This window comes from Panthera pardus, unplaced genomic scaffold, assembly GCF_024362965.1.
Source record: "Panthera pardus isolate Hobbes unplaced genomic scaffold, ASM2436296v1 HiC_scaffold_11, whole genome shotgun sequence".
NCBI lineage: Eukaryota > Metazoa > Chordata > Mammalia > Carnivora > Felidae > Panthera > Panthera pardus.
The window spans coordinates 100,581,053-100,600,072 of record NW_026526666.1 but is presented as its reverse complement, the minus strand read 5'-3'; the positions used below and the strand labels follow the sequence as shown (position 1 = coordinate 100,600,072).

The window sequence follows — 19,020 nt, the reverse complement described above, 5'->3', positions numbered from 1 at the left end:
AGGTTATTCCCTTAATAACATTCATAATTTTGAAGTAGTGACATCATTTTCAGGTATTTTTCTCTACGTTATGTGATATAGGAATATCTGTGATTTATATTGGTGTCACAGTTACTGCCAACATTACTATGGCTTATTGCCTATCTTCATAATTGAAGCATAACTGAATGCTAAATGTCATCTGAAACGTAATGAATTACTGAAAATAAAGATACAGTTTTTACCCACCCAAGTTCACAGTCTCCTGAATTATATTCACATTCCCCTGAGGTGACCATGGACCCTTCCAGGTTGAGAACTCCAGTATTAATGGTATAATATGCAGTAGTAATGATTCAAATTTATAATTACTGGCATGACAATAAATTCAGGACATGTTGATTTCAAAAGCATTATTACAAAACAGTGAACAGCCTAATCCCACACGTTGTTTACTATGGAAAGTGGACACACGACAAAATAACAATAGGTTCGTGGTTTTGAGATTTTTAATTTTTGCTTATCTGAACATTTCCATTTCCATATTGTTTGCTCATGAAAAAGAAAGAAAAAAAAGAACAAATGCAGGAGGGAAATTTTGCGGGGGGGAGGGAAAAAAAAGAAAGACCTATAGCCAAGTTTTATAAGTGCATTCACAGGGCAAAGGCAAAAAGGTACAGGTGAATCCAGAGGAGAGAACACAAAATGGGACCCCCTCTAATCAGCACAGAAGGTGAGTTACAGAAACAATACTGAAATGGGAGTGGGAAATCCATACATGGCTCTACCAGATGCCACAGCACTGAATAGCCTAGCAGCTGGGAGAGGATAGAAGTAAAAGATAACAAAGCTGCGGGTCTCTACCAACAGGTAGCCTCCACCAATTGGGATCTGAGTGCCAAAAGCACTCCAAGTCCATGATGCCAAATATCTACTTTTTGGATAGGTGCAAACTTTAAAAGCAGTCTAGTTGATAAGCCTGAAAGACAGGCCAGGGGTGTTCTCCCTCCAAAGGTCTTCTAGCCAGCACAAAGAGCAAACTGCAACCCAGGTATCCATCATTCAGCCTGAAATGTGGGGTATAAAACCCCTTGTAAGGAAGAAGCACGATCTCTCCCAAGTCTGAATGCTGCTGCTGGCGTTAATTCTCAAACACAAACCCCAGAACTTTAGTTATATTTTTGCACTATGGATTCGTGGTAATTAAAACACTACTTTTTAGCTTTTACTGTTCCTGACAATATAAAAACACAACATACCAGGTGAGATGTTTGACATTTCCCTTCCCTCTACTAAAGAGAAAAAAAGATTATAATTATCGGAAGTATGGTTAACAGCCCTCAATCAATTTGGTAACGGTGTGCACAGTGCCTGTGTTTTACAATACCAGCACAGGAGGATGACAGACCAAGCAGGAAAACTACCACCTGATAATAACAACAGCCTGCCTCAGAGCCTACAGTTACCCACAGCTTTACTAACGGAGCACAAATTAAAATGTTAATGTAAAAGCTGAGAATAATGAAAAGTAACGTACTAAAATAAGATTAAAAATAAGTATTATAAACTCACTCCATTCCCCCTTCTTTAAAGGGAACTTAAAGCTATATAACCAACCCCCCCCCCCCAACGTTTCGTTTTACTGTATCAATCTCTATTGATCAGGTTAAGGTAAGCCACTAACACACCATCTGTCAAGCATCAACATCTGCCCAGCACACAAAGAAAGCCAGAACAATGCCTACAGCCTTTAGAGGGAATATAAAACAACTCTATCTTTGTATTTTACAGTTCGGTTTATACATTTCACTAAGCATCAAAACTGGACAACACTGAAGAGGTGTTCCTTCTAAAGGCAACTGAATCAGGAAATTTAGAAATATAAGTGAGAAAATGAATTCAGGGGTCAAATGAGTGAACAAATGTAGATTTTCTTTCATATATAGCATATAGTATGCTGCCTGATTAGTTTGAGCACATATTTAATGGTGAAATAATGAAAAAGATGCAAAGGTATTGGATGCTTAAGGTATTCATAATGATAAAGAGTCATTATGTATGAATATAATAGACTTGGTAATGTGACTTTAGTTTATCCATTTCCAGGCATTTTATTTATTTTTAACAGAGAGAGAGAGAGAGAAAGAGAAGGAGAGAGACAGAGTGCATGAGCACGCACAAGCAGGAGAGGTACAGAGGGAGAGAGAGAGAGAATCTTAATCAGGCTCCATCCTCCATGCAGAGCCCAACACTGGGCTCGATCCCATGACCCTGGGATCATGATCTAAGCTGAAATCTAGTGTTGGACACTCAACCAACTGAGCTACTCAGGGGCCCCATTTCCAGGTATTTTAAGCGTTAACCTAAAAGAACCAGGTAACTTATTTAACTGCTCCCATCTACTTCAGCGTATTAAAAATGTATTACCAAATTTATACCAACACAAACATATAAAGGAGTAGAAAAGCGTATTTTTACTTTTGGTAGTTTTCGCGGTATTCAGATATCTTCAAAGGAAAACTCATGTACACAAGTATCTATTCTATAGTACTTAAATGCTTTACAAAGGAAGACATTCTTGTACACATCCATTTTAAAGTAAGTCAACAAACATAAAACCCTGCTCCATCTTTAAATTCACAGACAATGTTTTTAATCTTGGAAAGTCTGGTTTTCTCAGCTGGTGAAGCCGTCAGAATAAATAGAAGGCAGCATCTGGAAAGATGACAAACACATGGGTCAACGTCAACTACAAGCCAATCCCTGTCACGAGTGGAGCCAAATTCCAGCATTTCAATTTCAATGATGCTCTCCAACTCAAATATCACCATGCCACTTCAGATCAAAATTGTTTCCTTTTAAAAAGAGCTTTTTACAAAACTGATAGAGTGTAACAGATTAAACAACTCTTTCAGCAATTTCCTCAGCTACTACAAAGCAAGGCATCGATGTATAATTATAATAAAGGGAACATTTAACAATTAATTGAGCCAGCAAAAGCTAAACCTCCAGAGCTTAGGAGTTCAAACGCTTGCTCACTAAGCAAAAGGGCCGAGGATTTTAACATAACTGCAGGAAATCTCAGTCCAATTAGACTCTAAGTAAATATAAATCTTGTTCCACTGTGATTTGGGACTCTGTTCGTCACAGTCCATCAGGCTGATTTCGGTATCCAGCTTGGAGATTCAAACAATAGAACCCCGCCCCTCTGGGGTCTCTCCCCATGCTGTGGTGTTAATCCAGTTTCTCCAGGTTCTGTGCAGGACAGAGAAGTCTCTGGAAGGCTGCTTGCTGGCTTGCTTTTACAACCAACCAACAAATAAGACTCCCAAAACACATCACACAACTGTGAGGTGATACCGTCTCTGGAGATATTGATGATTTGGGCCAGTTTATAATGGTGACGTATGAACTAATTTACTTTCTTTCCTCATTCAGTTTCTATGTAGGGGAGATGTATATACACTCAAAAAGAACACAGAAATAAACACAGGGCTTCAAAGTGGCATGACCTGGGATGGCAACTACTTCACAGGGATATCTTCTCCACTGGCAAACTTCTTGAGAAGAATTTATGCTGAATTAACCGGGGGGCTGGTGGGGGGTGGGGTGGAGGGGATCCCAACAACTACCTTATTCATAAAGCATCTTTCTATGCCTCATAGAGTCTGATGAGAAGCAGGAAAAATTACAACTTAATGTCAACAAGTTTCAACAATACAAGCAAATAAAAAGTATTTTTTTAATTTAACTAGATAAAGCAAATTAAAAATTTAAAGGTAGCACAAAATACTAGGTGGTGAAAGAAGTTTAAGGATTATTAGAACAGGCAGAGTTAGAGGTCATGGCAGGAAACCCACACAGCAGAGACTGTCACTATGGCCTATAGGTCAAATCTGACCCCACTGCCTGTTTTTGTAAGATCCACAAGCAAAGAATGGTTTTTACATATTTTAATTGAGGAAGGGAATATTTCTCGACATGTGAAAATAACACGACTCTAAACGTCAGTGTCCACAAATAAGGTTTTATTGGAACACAGCAATGCCCATTCATTTGTATCTTGTCTATCTATTGCTGCTCTTACGACACAAGGGCAGAATCGAGTTGTTACAACACAGACTCCATGGCCTACAGCAAAGCTGAAAACATTAACTATCTGGCCCTTTACAGAAAAAGTTTGCTGACCACTACTCTAGAAATGCTAACTAAGTAAGTAAAGCAACTCAAATGACAATGGAAATTTTATGCCATAGAAGACTACACTATAAAAGGGCTTTGATTTGAAAATGACACATTTGATCTGCAGTGTTATGTTTATAAATTGCTCAAGAATTTTTCTAGAGGTAATATCAAGTATACTAGCCTGAAACATACACAATAAAGCTTTTAACTAACGCCTTAACAAGGATAGTAGAGTGCCTCTAACATCACGTCTCCAAATTCCTTGTCATGTCCCTCATCATCTGGGCTAAAAACTCAGCTCATCTGTGAATCCAGATCAGGGATGGAAAATGTTCCCATATCTGCACTCAAGAAAAACATAGTCAGGGGCGCCTGGGTGGCTCAGTTGGTTAAGCGGCCGACTTCGGCTCAGGTCATGATCTCGTGGTCCGTGAGTTCGAGCCCCACGTCGGGCTCTGTGCTGACAGCTCGGAGCCTGGAGCCTGTTTCGGATTCTGTGTCTCCCTCTTTCTCTGACCCTCCCCTGTTCATGCTCTGTCTCTCTCTGTCTCAAAAACAAATAAACGTTAAAAAAAAAAAAAAAAAAGAAAGAAAGAAAAACATAGTCAATTGATCAGAGCACTCCTTCCAAATGTACTACATTCACCCTCAATCACCTGGAAAAGGAGATAAAATCCATTTGCCATCTAATTTAGATGATCTATTTTTCTCATCTAGTTTGGTTTTCTTTACCATTCATTCTTCCTTTATTGTAGTTCTTGTACCTTCTTGTGTGAAAACCATGTTCGCAACTTGGCAGACAGGGTGACAGTGAACAACAGGTAAGCTTGCTCTCTGGTATCTGTGAACGGGTATTAATAAGCCAAGCTGCGTACCATCAATTAAGAAAAAAAAAAATACTGGGCTTCTTAGTCCTTTTATCGAAATATCGAGTATGAAGGGGTTTTTGATAAATCCTGCATCTTGCCTTTTTTTTTTTTTTTTTAAACTTCATATAACGTTTTGAATTGGCGAGATAGATGCAGGGTCTACTGTGACACCCTCCTGCCCCCACCCCCACCCCCCCGCCACACACACACAAAAGCCAGCTTTCCATAGTCAACATGATGTACTCCAGAAAGGGTCTCAAGAGGCAATAAATAAACTGGATAACCAATACCACCAAGACAAAAGCTCTCTATCAACTATGGCAAACTCAAATCATAGCTAGACACAAGTCCAATTCAGACACGTAATTACTCATAACCAGGAGTGCACCACGACTGACCCACCGGAGTGAGGTCCTGAAGCCAGAGCCTGTGTCCAACGGGAGCCACATTAACATCAACAGAGAGGTTTGAGAGCAATGTCCACTATCAAAATAACTTTAGCCAGCAATTCCGTGGGTTTCCAGTTTCTTTATTGAGATATCTTTTAGGTAATGAGAAGTTGTGTCTGAGCCTACTCCTGTGTCACTGAATAACTTCATAAGATGTCACTAGTCAGACAAGACCGTGTGAACGAGTGAGCATGCCACCAGACATTTTAAAGACTCATAAGGATTACATAGGGCTGAGAAAGTGAAGAACACAAAATCCTATTATTAGGGCCAAAGATCTTCATCTTTGGAGAGGAAGCACATACACCCTGGGATCCCCATCATGTTCAACTGTCCATAGAGGCAAACCTGAAATGAATGTTTTAAAGCGAGGAGGGGGGCAGACAGTCAACCACAACAGGGTTGCAGACTTCTGTGGCCAAAGAATAGGTGAGGCGAGGTGAGAAGCCGCCTCCTTTCAGAGTTTTGGAGATGGAGGGCTAAGTGACTATAAAGATCTTCCTTTAGCAGGTGTACGTATCCGAAAAGGTTGAACAGCTGAAAAACCTGTCGTTAAAAATTAAGTCACCCGAATTAACTGGGGTCGTAATGACCTCCTTAAACTGATATCCTTTATCCCTGCAAAGATTTAGAATTGAGAAAGATTTAAGAAAATCAACAGTATATTGGGCACCTGGGTGGCTCAGTCAGTGAAACACACCTGCCTTGGGCTCAGGTCATGATCTCACGGTTTGTGAGTTCAAATCCCGCCTTGGATGAGCTCAAGCCCCACTTTGGGTGAGCATGAGCCCTGCTTCAGGTGAACACGAGCCCCGCTATGGGTATTTAAAACAAACAAACAAACGGGAACCTGCTTCAGGTGAGCCCTACTTCTCTCTCTCTCTCTCTGTCTCTCTCTCTGCCCCTCACTCACTTGTGCCCTCTCTCTCAGAAAAAAACAAAAAAATACTATATTAACATTTTCTGGGTTAATAAAGAAGATCAGGAAATATTCGATATTTTTATTCTTTTTATAGTTAAAGGAATTTGGCTTACAACAACAGACCCATAATTCCAATTTTAAAAAGTAAAACCTAGGACTTTATTTTAGGCCTGGTCTTTTCTAAAGAAGCCCTCCATATCTATGTATACTCACTTAATCCCCATCACAGGCTTGAGGTGGGTACTCTGATCCCCATTTCGCCTATGAAGAAATAAAAGCACAGAAGTTGTCCCTCGCCACCTCTGCCCACCCTCAGTGGTAGATTGTGCTGGAATGTCTCTCTATGTGAAATGGATTCAAACATGCAGTCAGGATTGAAACCTAAGTAAGTTTATGCCCAGCACTGAAATAGCTAAGGTACCTTTTTAGGTTCACTTCATTAATAGGTCTAATTTACTTCATTTATAAGAAGTTAAGTATTTGAGAAGATCTGTGTTAATAGCTCCCTTAACAATAGAAATCAAATATTTAATTATTTCCAAGTCTAAATACTAAAGATACTAACTACTTTATAAATAAGACCAATCATAATTCAAAAGCCCTTAAAAGTGATTGTTAAAACTTGTTTAATTTACAAGGGTTAAGATAAGTAAACTGGACTTTTTTAAAGTAGAGCAGGGAAAAAAAAAAGTGAAGCAGTATCCTTTAATTTATAACAAACTGAATACCAATTTTTCAAACCAAAGGATACCTTTTATATATGTCTTTGTTTGTGTGTATATATATACACATCATCTTTTCTGCACATAAATATCAGCCTTAAAGACCCTTCCCAAGAAGGTCCCAAGATCAACTGCTCTGTATGTATTTACTGCCCAACCTGGAAAGAGGGCACATTCAAGACATGCTATTCAAGAAAGGCCACCCAAGGAACACAGGGTGAACACTCAAGCCTGTAGTCACCACCCCTGCCTGTGCTAGTAAATATTTGGGGAATGGATGATGAAGCACCTAGAATGTGGGATGCAGGTCACTGAGAGAAGACTGCCAGAAACCTACATTCCTGAATTTGATGATTAACTGCTCATAAAGATGACTTCAAAGAATTACCAATTGGGGCACCTGGGTGCCTCAGTCGGTTGAGCATCTGACTTTGGCTCAGGTCATGATCTCGTGGTTCGTGAGTTCGATCCCCTTGTCAGGCTCTGTGCTGACAGCTCAGAGCCTGGAGCTGCTTCGGATTCTGTGTCTCCCTCTCTCTCTGCCCCTCCCCTGATCGTGCTCTCTGTCTCTCTCTCAAAAATAAACATTAAAAAAAAAAAAAATTACCAATTAACACACTCTTGCCATTATCAAGGGTGATTTTTAAGGCTACATACGAAACATTCTTGTTTCTTTTTGAGTACACAGTTTTAGAACACATTCTGATTCATTGTTTCTCATGTATGTAATAACTTCTACTGTAACACTGTGTATTATGATGCTGGGAAGACCTAGAGTTCCGCAGAAAATGCTCCTAAAAATAAAAGGGCTTATATAAAACACCGGGAAAGGGGCAGACCCCTCAAAACCTACACAGCTCAGAAATCAGATTATTACATCTCCCTAAATCAATAATTATACCTCAAGAAATACCACAGCCCACGTAGGCACCCCAGAGGGGCTGAAGGTTGCTTCAGGGAATATTTCGAATACCTAAAATAACAGATGCTGGCCTGAAGGCACCAAAACAATACAGATTAACCTGGAGTTTCTGTGAAGGTGAGCACAGCAGGCAAGGTGGCCTGCCAGAGTCAAGTGTGTGAGGTGGGGAGGGCCGGCTTTCTCAGATGGGGGGGAGCGATGCCTAGGGCGCAGGTGCTCATTATCTCATTTCATTTTTAAATAGAGATGAAAGGGTTCATGCCAGTGCAACAGCCAAATTAAAGGTTTAAATTCTCACCTACTTTTTCCTTTTCTGCTAAAATGTAAGACTACACTACAACACAGGATTAACTATACAGTATAAACTCTGCCCCTCTATTCACATTCCTCTTGCTTAGGAACAGCTGCATAGGGACCAGCACAAACTACATTCCACTGACCTCACTCCTCTATTTACTGACCACATACACAGCAAAATGAACTATACTATAAATAATATAAAGATAATATAAATATCCGTATGTTGTTACAAGTTCTCACCGAATTCAGTGTTACAGTGAGAGTCTCCCAATGAAGTGGCACCTAGTGAACGTGTGTCATTTTCCAGCCGGCTCTCACCTATTCCCCCTACAGAAAAGCATCCTAATTTCATCGTGGGGAATTACCTTAGTCCAACCACGTGCAGTTTTAAGGGGGAGCAATAAATCAAGGTTTCTTTTTTTTTTTTAATTTTTTTTAACATTTATTTATTTTTGAGAGACAGAGAGAGGCAGAGCATGAGCATGGGAGGGGGAGAGAGGGAGAGATACAGAATCTGAAGCAGGCTCCAGGCTCGGAGCTGTTTGTTGGCACAGAGCCCGACGCGGGGCTCGAACTCACGAACTGCGAGACCATGACCTGAGCTGACGTCGGACCCTCAACCGACTGAGCCACCCAGGCGCCCCAATAAATCAAGGTTTCTGTCCTTTTTTATCTAAGACACAGACATGCAATTCAAGCTTGACCAACTGAATTTACTCTTCTGTGAACATGCCTCAGGCTGAGTGACAGCAAGGACAGGAAAATGCTGTGGGGGCACCCACAAAGATTGGTCATTAGTTCCTGGGGACCAAAAATAAGAACTGCCCTCATTCCAAACAGGTTTCCATCCTATCTGTAAGATACCCTATCAATGAATTATTTTTGTCTGTGATGTGACCAATGTTCTCTCCAGCTTTGCATTCAGAAAACTTTAACAATACAGTATGATCACTTTTATTAAATCACAAAAACTACGTATTTCTCTTTCAGTTGCTGAGTTAAGAATTCAAACCTAGTAATCAGCATTAGCCTAAATATTCTGGAACAATGTACCTCTCCTGGCTCAGCATATTTCCCATAATTGTTATGCATTTACCTTCTCAACAATCATTCTGTGTGTGTGTGAACTGAGAAATAATTTCCAAAAGCAGGCAAGATGCTAGCTAATCGCAGAAGCAGGGAAACAAACAAGAAAACAAACAAAAAAATGAAGAAAAATAGCAAACTAATCATACCATTTGCATTTTCCAAGAAGTGGGCCTCATCTATCTCTTTTGCACTGCTGGTGGGAATGCAAACTGGTACAGCCTCTCTGGAAAATAGTATGGAGGTTCCTCAAAAAATTAAAAATAGAACTACCCTATGACCCAGCAATTGCACTACTAGGTATTTATCCAAGAGACACTTGTGTGCTCTTTCGAAGGGGCACATGCACCCCCATGTTTATAGCAGCACTATCGACAACAGCCAAAGTATGCAAAGAGCCCAAATGTCCATCGATGGATGAATGGAGAAAGAAGATGTGGTGTGTGTATGTGTGTGTGTGTGTGTGTGTGTGTGTGTGTGTGTGTGTGTGTGTGCGTAATGGAGTATTAGTCGGCAATCAAAAAGAATGAAATCTTGCCATTTGCAACTACGTGGATGGAACTGGAGGGTATTATGCTAAGCAAAATTAGAGAAAAACAAATATCGTATGACTTCACTCATATAAGGACTTTAAGACAGAACAGATGAACATAAGGGAAGGGAAGCAAAAATAATATAAAAATATGGAGGGGGACAAAACAGAAGAGACTCTTAAATATGGAGAACAAACAGAGGGTTACTGGACGGGGTGTGGGAGGGGGGATGGGCTAAATGGGTAAGGGGCATTAAGGAATCAACTCCTGAAATCACTGTTGCACTATATGCTAATTTGGATGTAATTTTAAAAAATAAAATTAAATAAAAATTTAAAAAAAGAAATGGGCCTAATCTCCTTTCAAAAGGTGTGTTTTTGGTATCATCTTCAATATTTTATATAAATGTCCATCCATTCTTGGCCTTAACAATTCTGTCACAGGCCCATTCCATCTTACAAACTAGCTCTGTGACACTGGCCTCTGTGCCTTAGTTTCCTCATCTGTGTAACAGGGAAACGACTAGGTTTTACAGGTACTTTTTAAAAAATTTTTTAATGTTTTTATTTGATTTTTGAGAGAGAGACAGAGTGTGAGTGGGGGAGGGGCAGAGAGAGAGGGAGACAGAATCTGAAGCAGGCTCCAGGCTCCGAGCTGTCAGCACAGAGCCTGACAAGGGGCTTGAACCACAAGATCGTGACCTGAGCCAAAGTCGGACGCCCAACTGACTGAGCCACCCAGGTGCCCCTACAGGGACTTTGTAAGGACTAGCAACAGCACACGTAAAATAAGCCCAGTACTGGAAACAGTAGATGCTTTTAAAAAAAAAAAAATTAATGTTTATTTATTTTTGAGAGAGAGAGAGCGCGCGCGCGCATGCATGTGCGAACAAGGGAGGGGCAGAAAGCAAGAGCAACACAGAATCCGCTATCAGCACAGAGCCTGACGTGGGGATCGAACTCAGGAAGCGGGAGACTGAGCCACCCAGGCTCCCCAACAGGAGGTGCTTTAAACGTGGTGGTTAGTTACCACCCATGGCTACAGCTTCCACACGCCCCCCACCAGGTGTCTGCTTCCACCCAAGTTCACAGTTCCTTCTGCAACCAAGCACTTTATAAGGTCCAAATCATTCCCAACTGATTAGTCGACTGCTCTGTTCCTCCTGAACCGTATGTGCTTTCTGTCACATCAAAATCTCAAGCCATGGAGGCCTATCTTCCTTCCCCCCGGCCTCCTTTTTTTTTCTTGTCTTTAGATCAGCCTAAATTCTAGTCTGTCATAAGTAACTGACAGGTGTGCTGGGAGGCTGGTCTCTCAGCCCGTAAGGCAATGTGCTCATTTTCCATTTGTACCTTAACTTGAAAAAGCCTGGGAAGCACTGGTCTAGATCGATGACTCTCCACCTTTAATATGTATTTAAATCACCTAGGAATCTCATGATAACAAGAACTCCGATTCAGCAGATCCGGTGTAGAACCTGAGATTCTGCATTTCTAACCAACTCTCATGGATGTCAATCCGTGGCCAACACTGGGAGCAGCAGGTGTCTCTAGAGTACATGGTCCACTATACTTAATGACCCCTTCTTTCCTTAGGAAATCAAAAAAGATACAATTAGTCATAAAATTTCCATCACTTTCCATTTTTTTGTTACGGTAATTTTAGAACAGCAATTTCTCATTTCTTCTACCCCCAGAGAGATAAAGTAATAACTTTTAATGTGCTAAAATTTTTCTTTTACATATGCAGAATTTGGCTACCTTCCTAATAGGCACTAAAAGGCAATCACTTCTTGAGGCTCAGAAAAAGATGAAATAAAATTTCAATAAAAGTGGGAAAAATAAAAATTAATGCAATCTACAACTAAAAGCACATTTGTAATGTAATTAAAAACAAGAAGTACATGTTTGGGGGGCATGGGTGGTTCAGTCAGTTAAGCATCCGGCTCTTCATTTCGGCTCAGGTCAAGATCCCAGGGTTGTGGTGGAATTGAGCCCATCGGGGGTCCATGCTGAGCTTAAAATTCTCTCTCTCCCCTTCTGTTCCCTCCCCTGTCCACACACACGTGCTATGTCTCTCTCTCTCTCTCTCTAAAAAAAAAGACAAAACAAAACAAAACAAAATAAAAGCCAGGGTGGCTCAGTCAGTTAAGCATCCAACTCTTGGTTTCAGCTCAGGTCACGATCTCACGGTTCGTGGGTTGGAGCCCCGCATCGGACTCCGCGCTGACGATGCAGAGCCTGCTTGGGATTCTCTCTCTCCCTCTCTCTGCCCCTCCCACGTCTCTCTCTTAAAATAAACAAACTTAAAAAAAATCCTTTTTTCACAACTGTTCCAAGGACACAGAACTAAATACAGCTGATGTGCTCACTCAGGCCCGAGTCTGTCTACCTAGCAACAAAGCTCTACCCACCTGTTATGGACTGAATTGTATTCCCCCAAAATTCAGATGTGAAGTCCTAACCACCAATACTCAGAATGTGACCTTACATTTCAGAAAAAAGCATCAATGCAGATGTAACGAGCTACAATGAGGTGGCCCCTAACACCCTATGTAGCAGGGTGAGGGCCCTAATCCACCGTGATTGGTGTCCTTTTTTGTTTTAATTTTTTTTAATTTCTTTTTTTAATGTTTATTTATTTTTGAAACAGAGCATGAACAGGGGAGGGTCAGAGAGAGAGAGAGAGAGAGAGAAACAGAGAGACAGAGAGAGAGACAGAGTGCAAGTGGGGGAGAGGCAGAGAGAGAGGGAGACACAGAATCTGAAGCAGGCTCCAGGCTCCGAGCTGTCAGCACAGACCCTGACATGGGGCTCGAACTCATGGACTGTGAGATCATGACCTGAGCCAGAGTCGGACGCTTAACCGACTGAGCCACCCAGGCACCCCAATGATTGGTGTCCTTTTAAGCCAAGGAGAAATTTGGGCAGATGCAGAGACAGGCCTACATGGAGAACGCCATATGAAGACTACAGTTGTGCACAAGTCAAGGAACTACCAGAAGCTCAGAAAAGCCTGAAGAAAGAGACACTTTCCTCTTGCCTTCACAAGGAGCATGAAGGACCCTGTCCTTGATCTTGAAGTGCTAGCCTCCAAAACTATGAGACAAGTTATTTCTGTTGTTGAAGGCACTCAGCAGCCCTAGCAAATGGGTACACTGCCTCACTGGGCTTCCTCCTCCCAAATAAGAGGTCTAAAGACGATTATGTAGATATGCAATCACAAGAGAGTCTGGTATGCCAATGAACACTGTGGACTCGATCCTACTGACAACAGGGATCCACCAAAAGGCATTACGCAGGTTAATATTAGGCTTATTAAGTGCAAACAAACTTGTAACACATGTCAAACCGCTTTCTTGATTCAAGCTGGGCCTTAAAGGTTCCTTTATCCAGAATTTACGTTTCTTGTTACACAAAAAATATTCTTGCTCTCATCAGAAAGTGGGTTGTGCTGCAACCCAAAATAAGAACGCCCCAAGACACCTTCATTTGTATGTCACATCTACCTAAAATTCTTCTACAAGCACAAGAGACATGGATAAAAAGTTATGCATTGAATGCAGTTTTATTTTCTCCAAAAATTTATGTCCTGGAACACCAAATGGCAGAACTTTATTTGTGCTTTTTATTTCTAAGGTTTGTCTTAGTGGTAACCATAGATAAGCTTTCAATTATTCAGAGAATCAAGACTTGGAAACCAAAGCCAGTCTCTTAGCAGGTCAGAGACCAACCCCTCGGGGAATAATCAGCAGCTACATGTTAAGACATGCCATTTGGTAAAACGCTGGGGACTCTTTTCCCTCTTTAGGAACTTGAATCAAAGGGAAATTATCCACTAGGAAAATAGTTTCATGTTTTAACTTTTTCTTTTTAAATTTTTCATTGAAGTATAACACATACGCAGAAAAGTGCGAAGCATGATAAATTCTCACAGTGTGAACAAACCCACGTAAGCAGCAGCGTCACCACGAAAGAGAACATGACCAGACCCCCGAGGGTGCTATTCGTGCTCCGTTCCAGACACCAGTTACACCCATCAGTGTAGCCAGAACCCGACTTCGGAACACCAAAGATTAGCCTTGCCTATTTGTTAACTTTATATAAAAGGAATCATACAGTGTTATACTTTTTTTGTGTCTACTCAACATTATGCTTAATAGTCTACTTTTAACTTCAATATGTTTTTTAAAATATGCACATTCCATTCTGATTCAAACCAGATTCCCAGGTTTTATTTTGTTTGGTTTGGATTTTTTTCCAGCTTAAATTCCGTTTGTATCAAAAGAAATTAACACCTCAATGTTCAACGTATAATCAATTCTAGTTTCTAGGTCTTTTTTCAGTTCAAGTCCCCAGTTCCTAATAATGAGGAAAATTTGCAAATAAAAAGGGGAAATGTTTTATTTCACCTAAGATTTCATAAACCACAAACTTAAAGTTCTTTGTCTTTTATATATAAAACATATATAAAATTTTATGAAAATTTATCTTCATGAAAAATACGACACTTTCATAAATGTAGAAGGAACACAAATATAACAAACTTGAAAATCCTGAATCTTTCCCCCCAAATGCAAGAAACAGAAAATCAAACTAGTAGGCACTTTTTAAAGAACGTGTTTCCTTATCAAAATAGCAAGCAAACTGATACGCTAAAATTAAAAAGTCTCTCTCAATAATCTGAATTTAATTTTTTGACTATTTTACCTGATCAGGAATTAAAAAAAAAAAATAATCATAGTATCTAACTGAAAATAGCGAATACACTCGGTGAGAATGTAAATGGGTACAGCCACTCACTATGGAAAATGGTTTGGAAATTCCTCAAAAAACTAAAACAGAACCACCGTATGATCCAGCAATTCTACCTCTGGGTATTTAGCCAAAGGAAATGAAATGACTATCTAGAAGAGATATCCATACCCTTATGTTCACTGCAGCATTATTTACAATAGCCAAGAAATGGAAATAACCTAAGTGTCCACCAATGGACGAATGAAAAAAGAAAATGTGGCGTATACATAAACAATACTATTCAGCCATCATAAAGGGACCAGGAGGGTTGGGGGTGGAATCCTGACACCATGGATAAAACTTGAGGGCATTATGCTAAGTGAAACAGACAGAAAAACACAAATATTGTGTGGTCTCACCTAGACATGGAATCTAACACCACCAAACTCATAGAAACAGAGACCAGGAGAAGAGATTAGTACTTGCCACAGGGAGGGAGTGGGGCAGAGGTTATAGGGGATGGGTGAAGGTGGTCAAAGGATACAAACTTCCATCTACAAGATGAAAAAGTTTTGGGGATATTATGTACGGCATGGTGACTACAGTTAACGATACTGCACTGCAAGTTTGAAAGTTGTTAAAAGAGCAAATTTTAGAAGTTCTCACCACACACACACACACACACACACACACACACACACACACACACTAGTACCTATATGTGGTAATGGACAAGTTAACTAATCTTACTGTGGTAATCGTTCTGCAATGTATACATATACAAAATCACTATATTGTACATCCTGAACAATATTATATATCAATTATCTCAATAAAGCTGGGGGAGGGGAATTAGAAAATAGTGGAAAGAAATTAATATGCCACCCACAGCAAACTTTAAAAATCAATATCCTATGCTAAAGAAGCCCGTAAGGGAAATCTGGCTGCACACAGCTGTGTAACAAATCAATTTGTTACCGTGACAGCCATCTCAAAAATAGAGTAATGGTTGATAGACAACAAAGAAGTTAGATTAGACATGGGGACAATATATAATAGAGCCCCACGAGCTTTTCGGTTTTGGTTTTTATTTTACAACAAGTCTGTTAAATCATTCATTGGCAAATAAATGATTCAAGATAGACTTCCATGAGCATTATTTTAATCCTGACATCATTAATCAGTTAATAAATTTTTGAAAGGTTTTCAGAATTTTATTTATTCAACAAATATTTGGTACACGTAGTGGTGTGCTATGTGTAAACCACTGTCATAGGTGCCAAGAATTCAATGATAGGCAAAAAAAAAAAAAAAAAAAAAAAAAAAAACAGATCTTTTTCCTCTATGGAGGAGGGAGACAGATATTAATCCCAAAATAACAGAAATAAACAGAAAATTATCAGTTGTAAGCTCTAGAAGAAAAGATACTTAATGCTGTGACAGTGTTTATTAAGAAAATCTGTGTAACCTGGGAGAGGAAAGGCAGTGACACTGAAATGGGAACACTGAAAAAAGAATAGGAAAGAAGGAAATCTGTCTGTATGCAGGTATGGGGGGACTCACTAGCCTGAGGCAAAAGCAAGTGCAAAGGGCCGGAGGCAGGAAGTAACATGGGCAATGAGTACATTCAGGTCTATCCTGCTGAGCTCCTAAGGACAAAATAAAAATAACTCCAGAGATGAACAGCAGGGGCATAAAAGAGCTCGTTGTGACCATGCATAAAATTAAATTTTAGCTAGTGACAAATTCTAAATCATACCCATTTTCTCAAAAAAATCTCATTCTTCTCAGACCAGATAATCTGAATATAGATAGACCTGTCCCCCTAGGACAAGGAAGTACAGTTAGAGGCTAGGTTTGTTTTTTGGTTTTTTTTTTTTTTTAATCCTCACTGTGGGGCTTGTTCTTATAGTGGGAACTATCTATATTTTACACTTAATCTGAGTATTAAAACCAATTCACAAAAACAGAAAGCAAAAACACAAAACTTAATGTGTTTTATGTCCTAAAGAAACCAACAAGCATAAAAGATCTAATCTTCAGAACAGAATAATACACTGAAGAAATCCCTTATGACGTCCTATGGAGTTCCTACCTAAACATTTCAGATGTAACTAAGCATACAGAATCTCTGTGACGGGGTGAGAATGGTTTTTCATCACTAACAAAAGATGGTACTATAGTGCTCTGCGCCAAGAAAGAAAAAGACAAGAAGACAAAAGAAAGGAGAAAAATCAAGTCCCATCTGGGAATCTAAACACAGCGCCACGCTTGTGTAAACATAAAAATAGGCAGTGTTTAACAACCCTCCAGTTAGAAAGAAGCTATCTGGAGACAGCAACCAAGCCCTTCAACTTCAAAAGCCTCTCCTAAAAAGGAAGGGGCGCGTGGGGGGGGGGGGGGGGGGGGGAAGAACACCGAAGGTCAAGGTTAGTCTCCTCACCAAAGAGCCAAACATCCACCGGACCCGGCAATGTGCCAGTGCCAGGCACGACACCGTCACCCTCCCAAGTACGAGGGGCACCTCACGCAAAGTGGTTATGCTCTGAGTGTCACAGAAAACTTTCAAATCCTTTGGGTTTTCATAGATTCTTCATAACATATTTAGCTTCCCGAGAAAGCATACCTTTTTGATATTTCACAAGGGTCCTCAGATTCACTGAACAATGCCTGCCTCCATAAATATTCTCAGCTCAATTCCAAAACACTTTAAGAACTCACTGTTTTGTAAATAAGCCGCGAACAACTTTCTTTCACATACTCTTCCAAACATCAAGTAGGAAGGATTTCTATTATCCCGCAGAAGGTGCAGAATGAAAGTGCAGTGGCTCTCGAACGACTTTTCTTAACACTGGTTTCTCTTAGGGAGATAATCAGCAGAAAGAGGGTACCACAATCCCATAAATGGGAAGAACAGCAGGTTTTGTGGGGGGTTTTTTAAACGTTACAGAAGTCTCCTCAACTGCAGGACTTCTCAGGGTCATTCACCATGAATCTCTTAGGACAGGGATAGGACGTGCAGCGTTTCCCACGTGTACCGGACAACAAATACTCACGGGAAGCACCGCCACTGACACAGGAGTAACGTTCCATTGAGAAAGACGGCCATTCGGCACCGCAAGAGGCAGTTGGCCTTTTGACCATGACCCAAACGATCACATCACCGCATTGAATTGTTATGTATCATGAGAAAAGAACAGTAAGATATTTCCTTATTTCTTTTAATGTTTATTTATTTATTTTGAGAGAGAGTGTGTGTGCATGCACGCAAGCAGGGGAGGAGCGAGAGAGAGAGAGAGAGAGAGAGAGAGAGAGAGAGAGAGAGAGAACCCCAAGTGGGCTCCACGCTGTCAGTGCAGAGCCCGACGTGGGGCTCAAACTCACAAACCGTGAGATCAAGATCATGACTTGAGCCAAAACCAAGAGTCAAGACACTTAACCAACCGAGCCCCAGATCTTTCCCTATTTTTAAGTTACAATACTATAATCTGTACCTAAAGAAGTTAACACATTCTATTCCTTTCTCATGATTTAGAACTGAACAGGCCCACAAGTTATCCATGGTAACTCTATAATGAGATATTCTTCAGTGGCTCAGAAATTCTTACTGTGCAATACCTAAGTCTGTAAAATCACAGACACAGACAGCAGTATAACCGACACGTGACTCGACTGGGACTCTATCTCTGCAGCAGAGCCCCGGCTTCTCTGAAACCTAACGCTGATCACTTTTACATCACATAAATATCTTCTCAGTCACTCATCAACCAATAAATTGTAGCTGTGACTACAAGTGTAACTGTGTAAGTTCTAATCTTGATTATCTTTGGAAATTCAAAACAAACTCCTACACAAGGAAAAATTCCAGTACTTCATGCAAAGTTCAGCAAACTGACGGCACTCCTCAGTAGAACAACGGCACCAGATTAACGACATAACATCATTTCTTCAATCTCCCTTTCCTGGAAAAACAGCAAACCGGAGTCTTTTGGCGGGAGGGCGGGGGGGGAGTGAGAGACAGACAGAACCTCAAGCAGGCTCCACACTCAGCACAGAGCCCGACATGGGGCTCAATCCCACGACCCTGGGATCATAACCTGAGCCAAAATCAAACACTGGACACTCAACCGACTGAGCCACCCAGGCACCCCAACCCTAAACTCTCCAACCAGGAGGCTTTTAATTCTTAATTCCATCTCCTATGAAATTCATGTCACTGCTCAGCATTATAATTCAAACAAAATGATTGTAGCTAGTGTTACGGACTTCTGTAAGAAAAGTACCTGAACACAAACAACACATTACGTGAAAAAGGAA

The 19,020-nt window shown here is 40.5% G+C and overlaps 1 protein-coding gene across 1 annotated transcript in view; it reads right to left on the bottom strand.

Annotated features, from left to right (window-relative positions):
- The window catches only part of RERE (arginine-glutamic acid dipeptide repeats), a 422,698-nt gene that overhangs the window by 241,448 nt on the left and 162,230 nt on the right, over window positions 1–19,020 (bottom strand).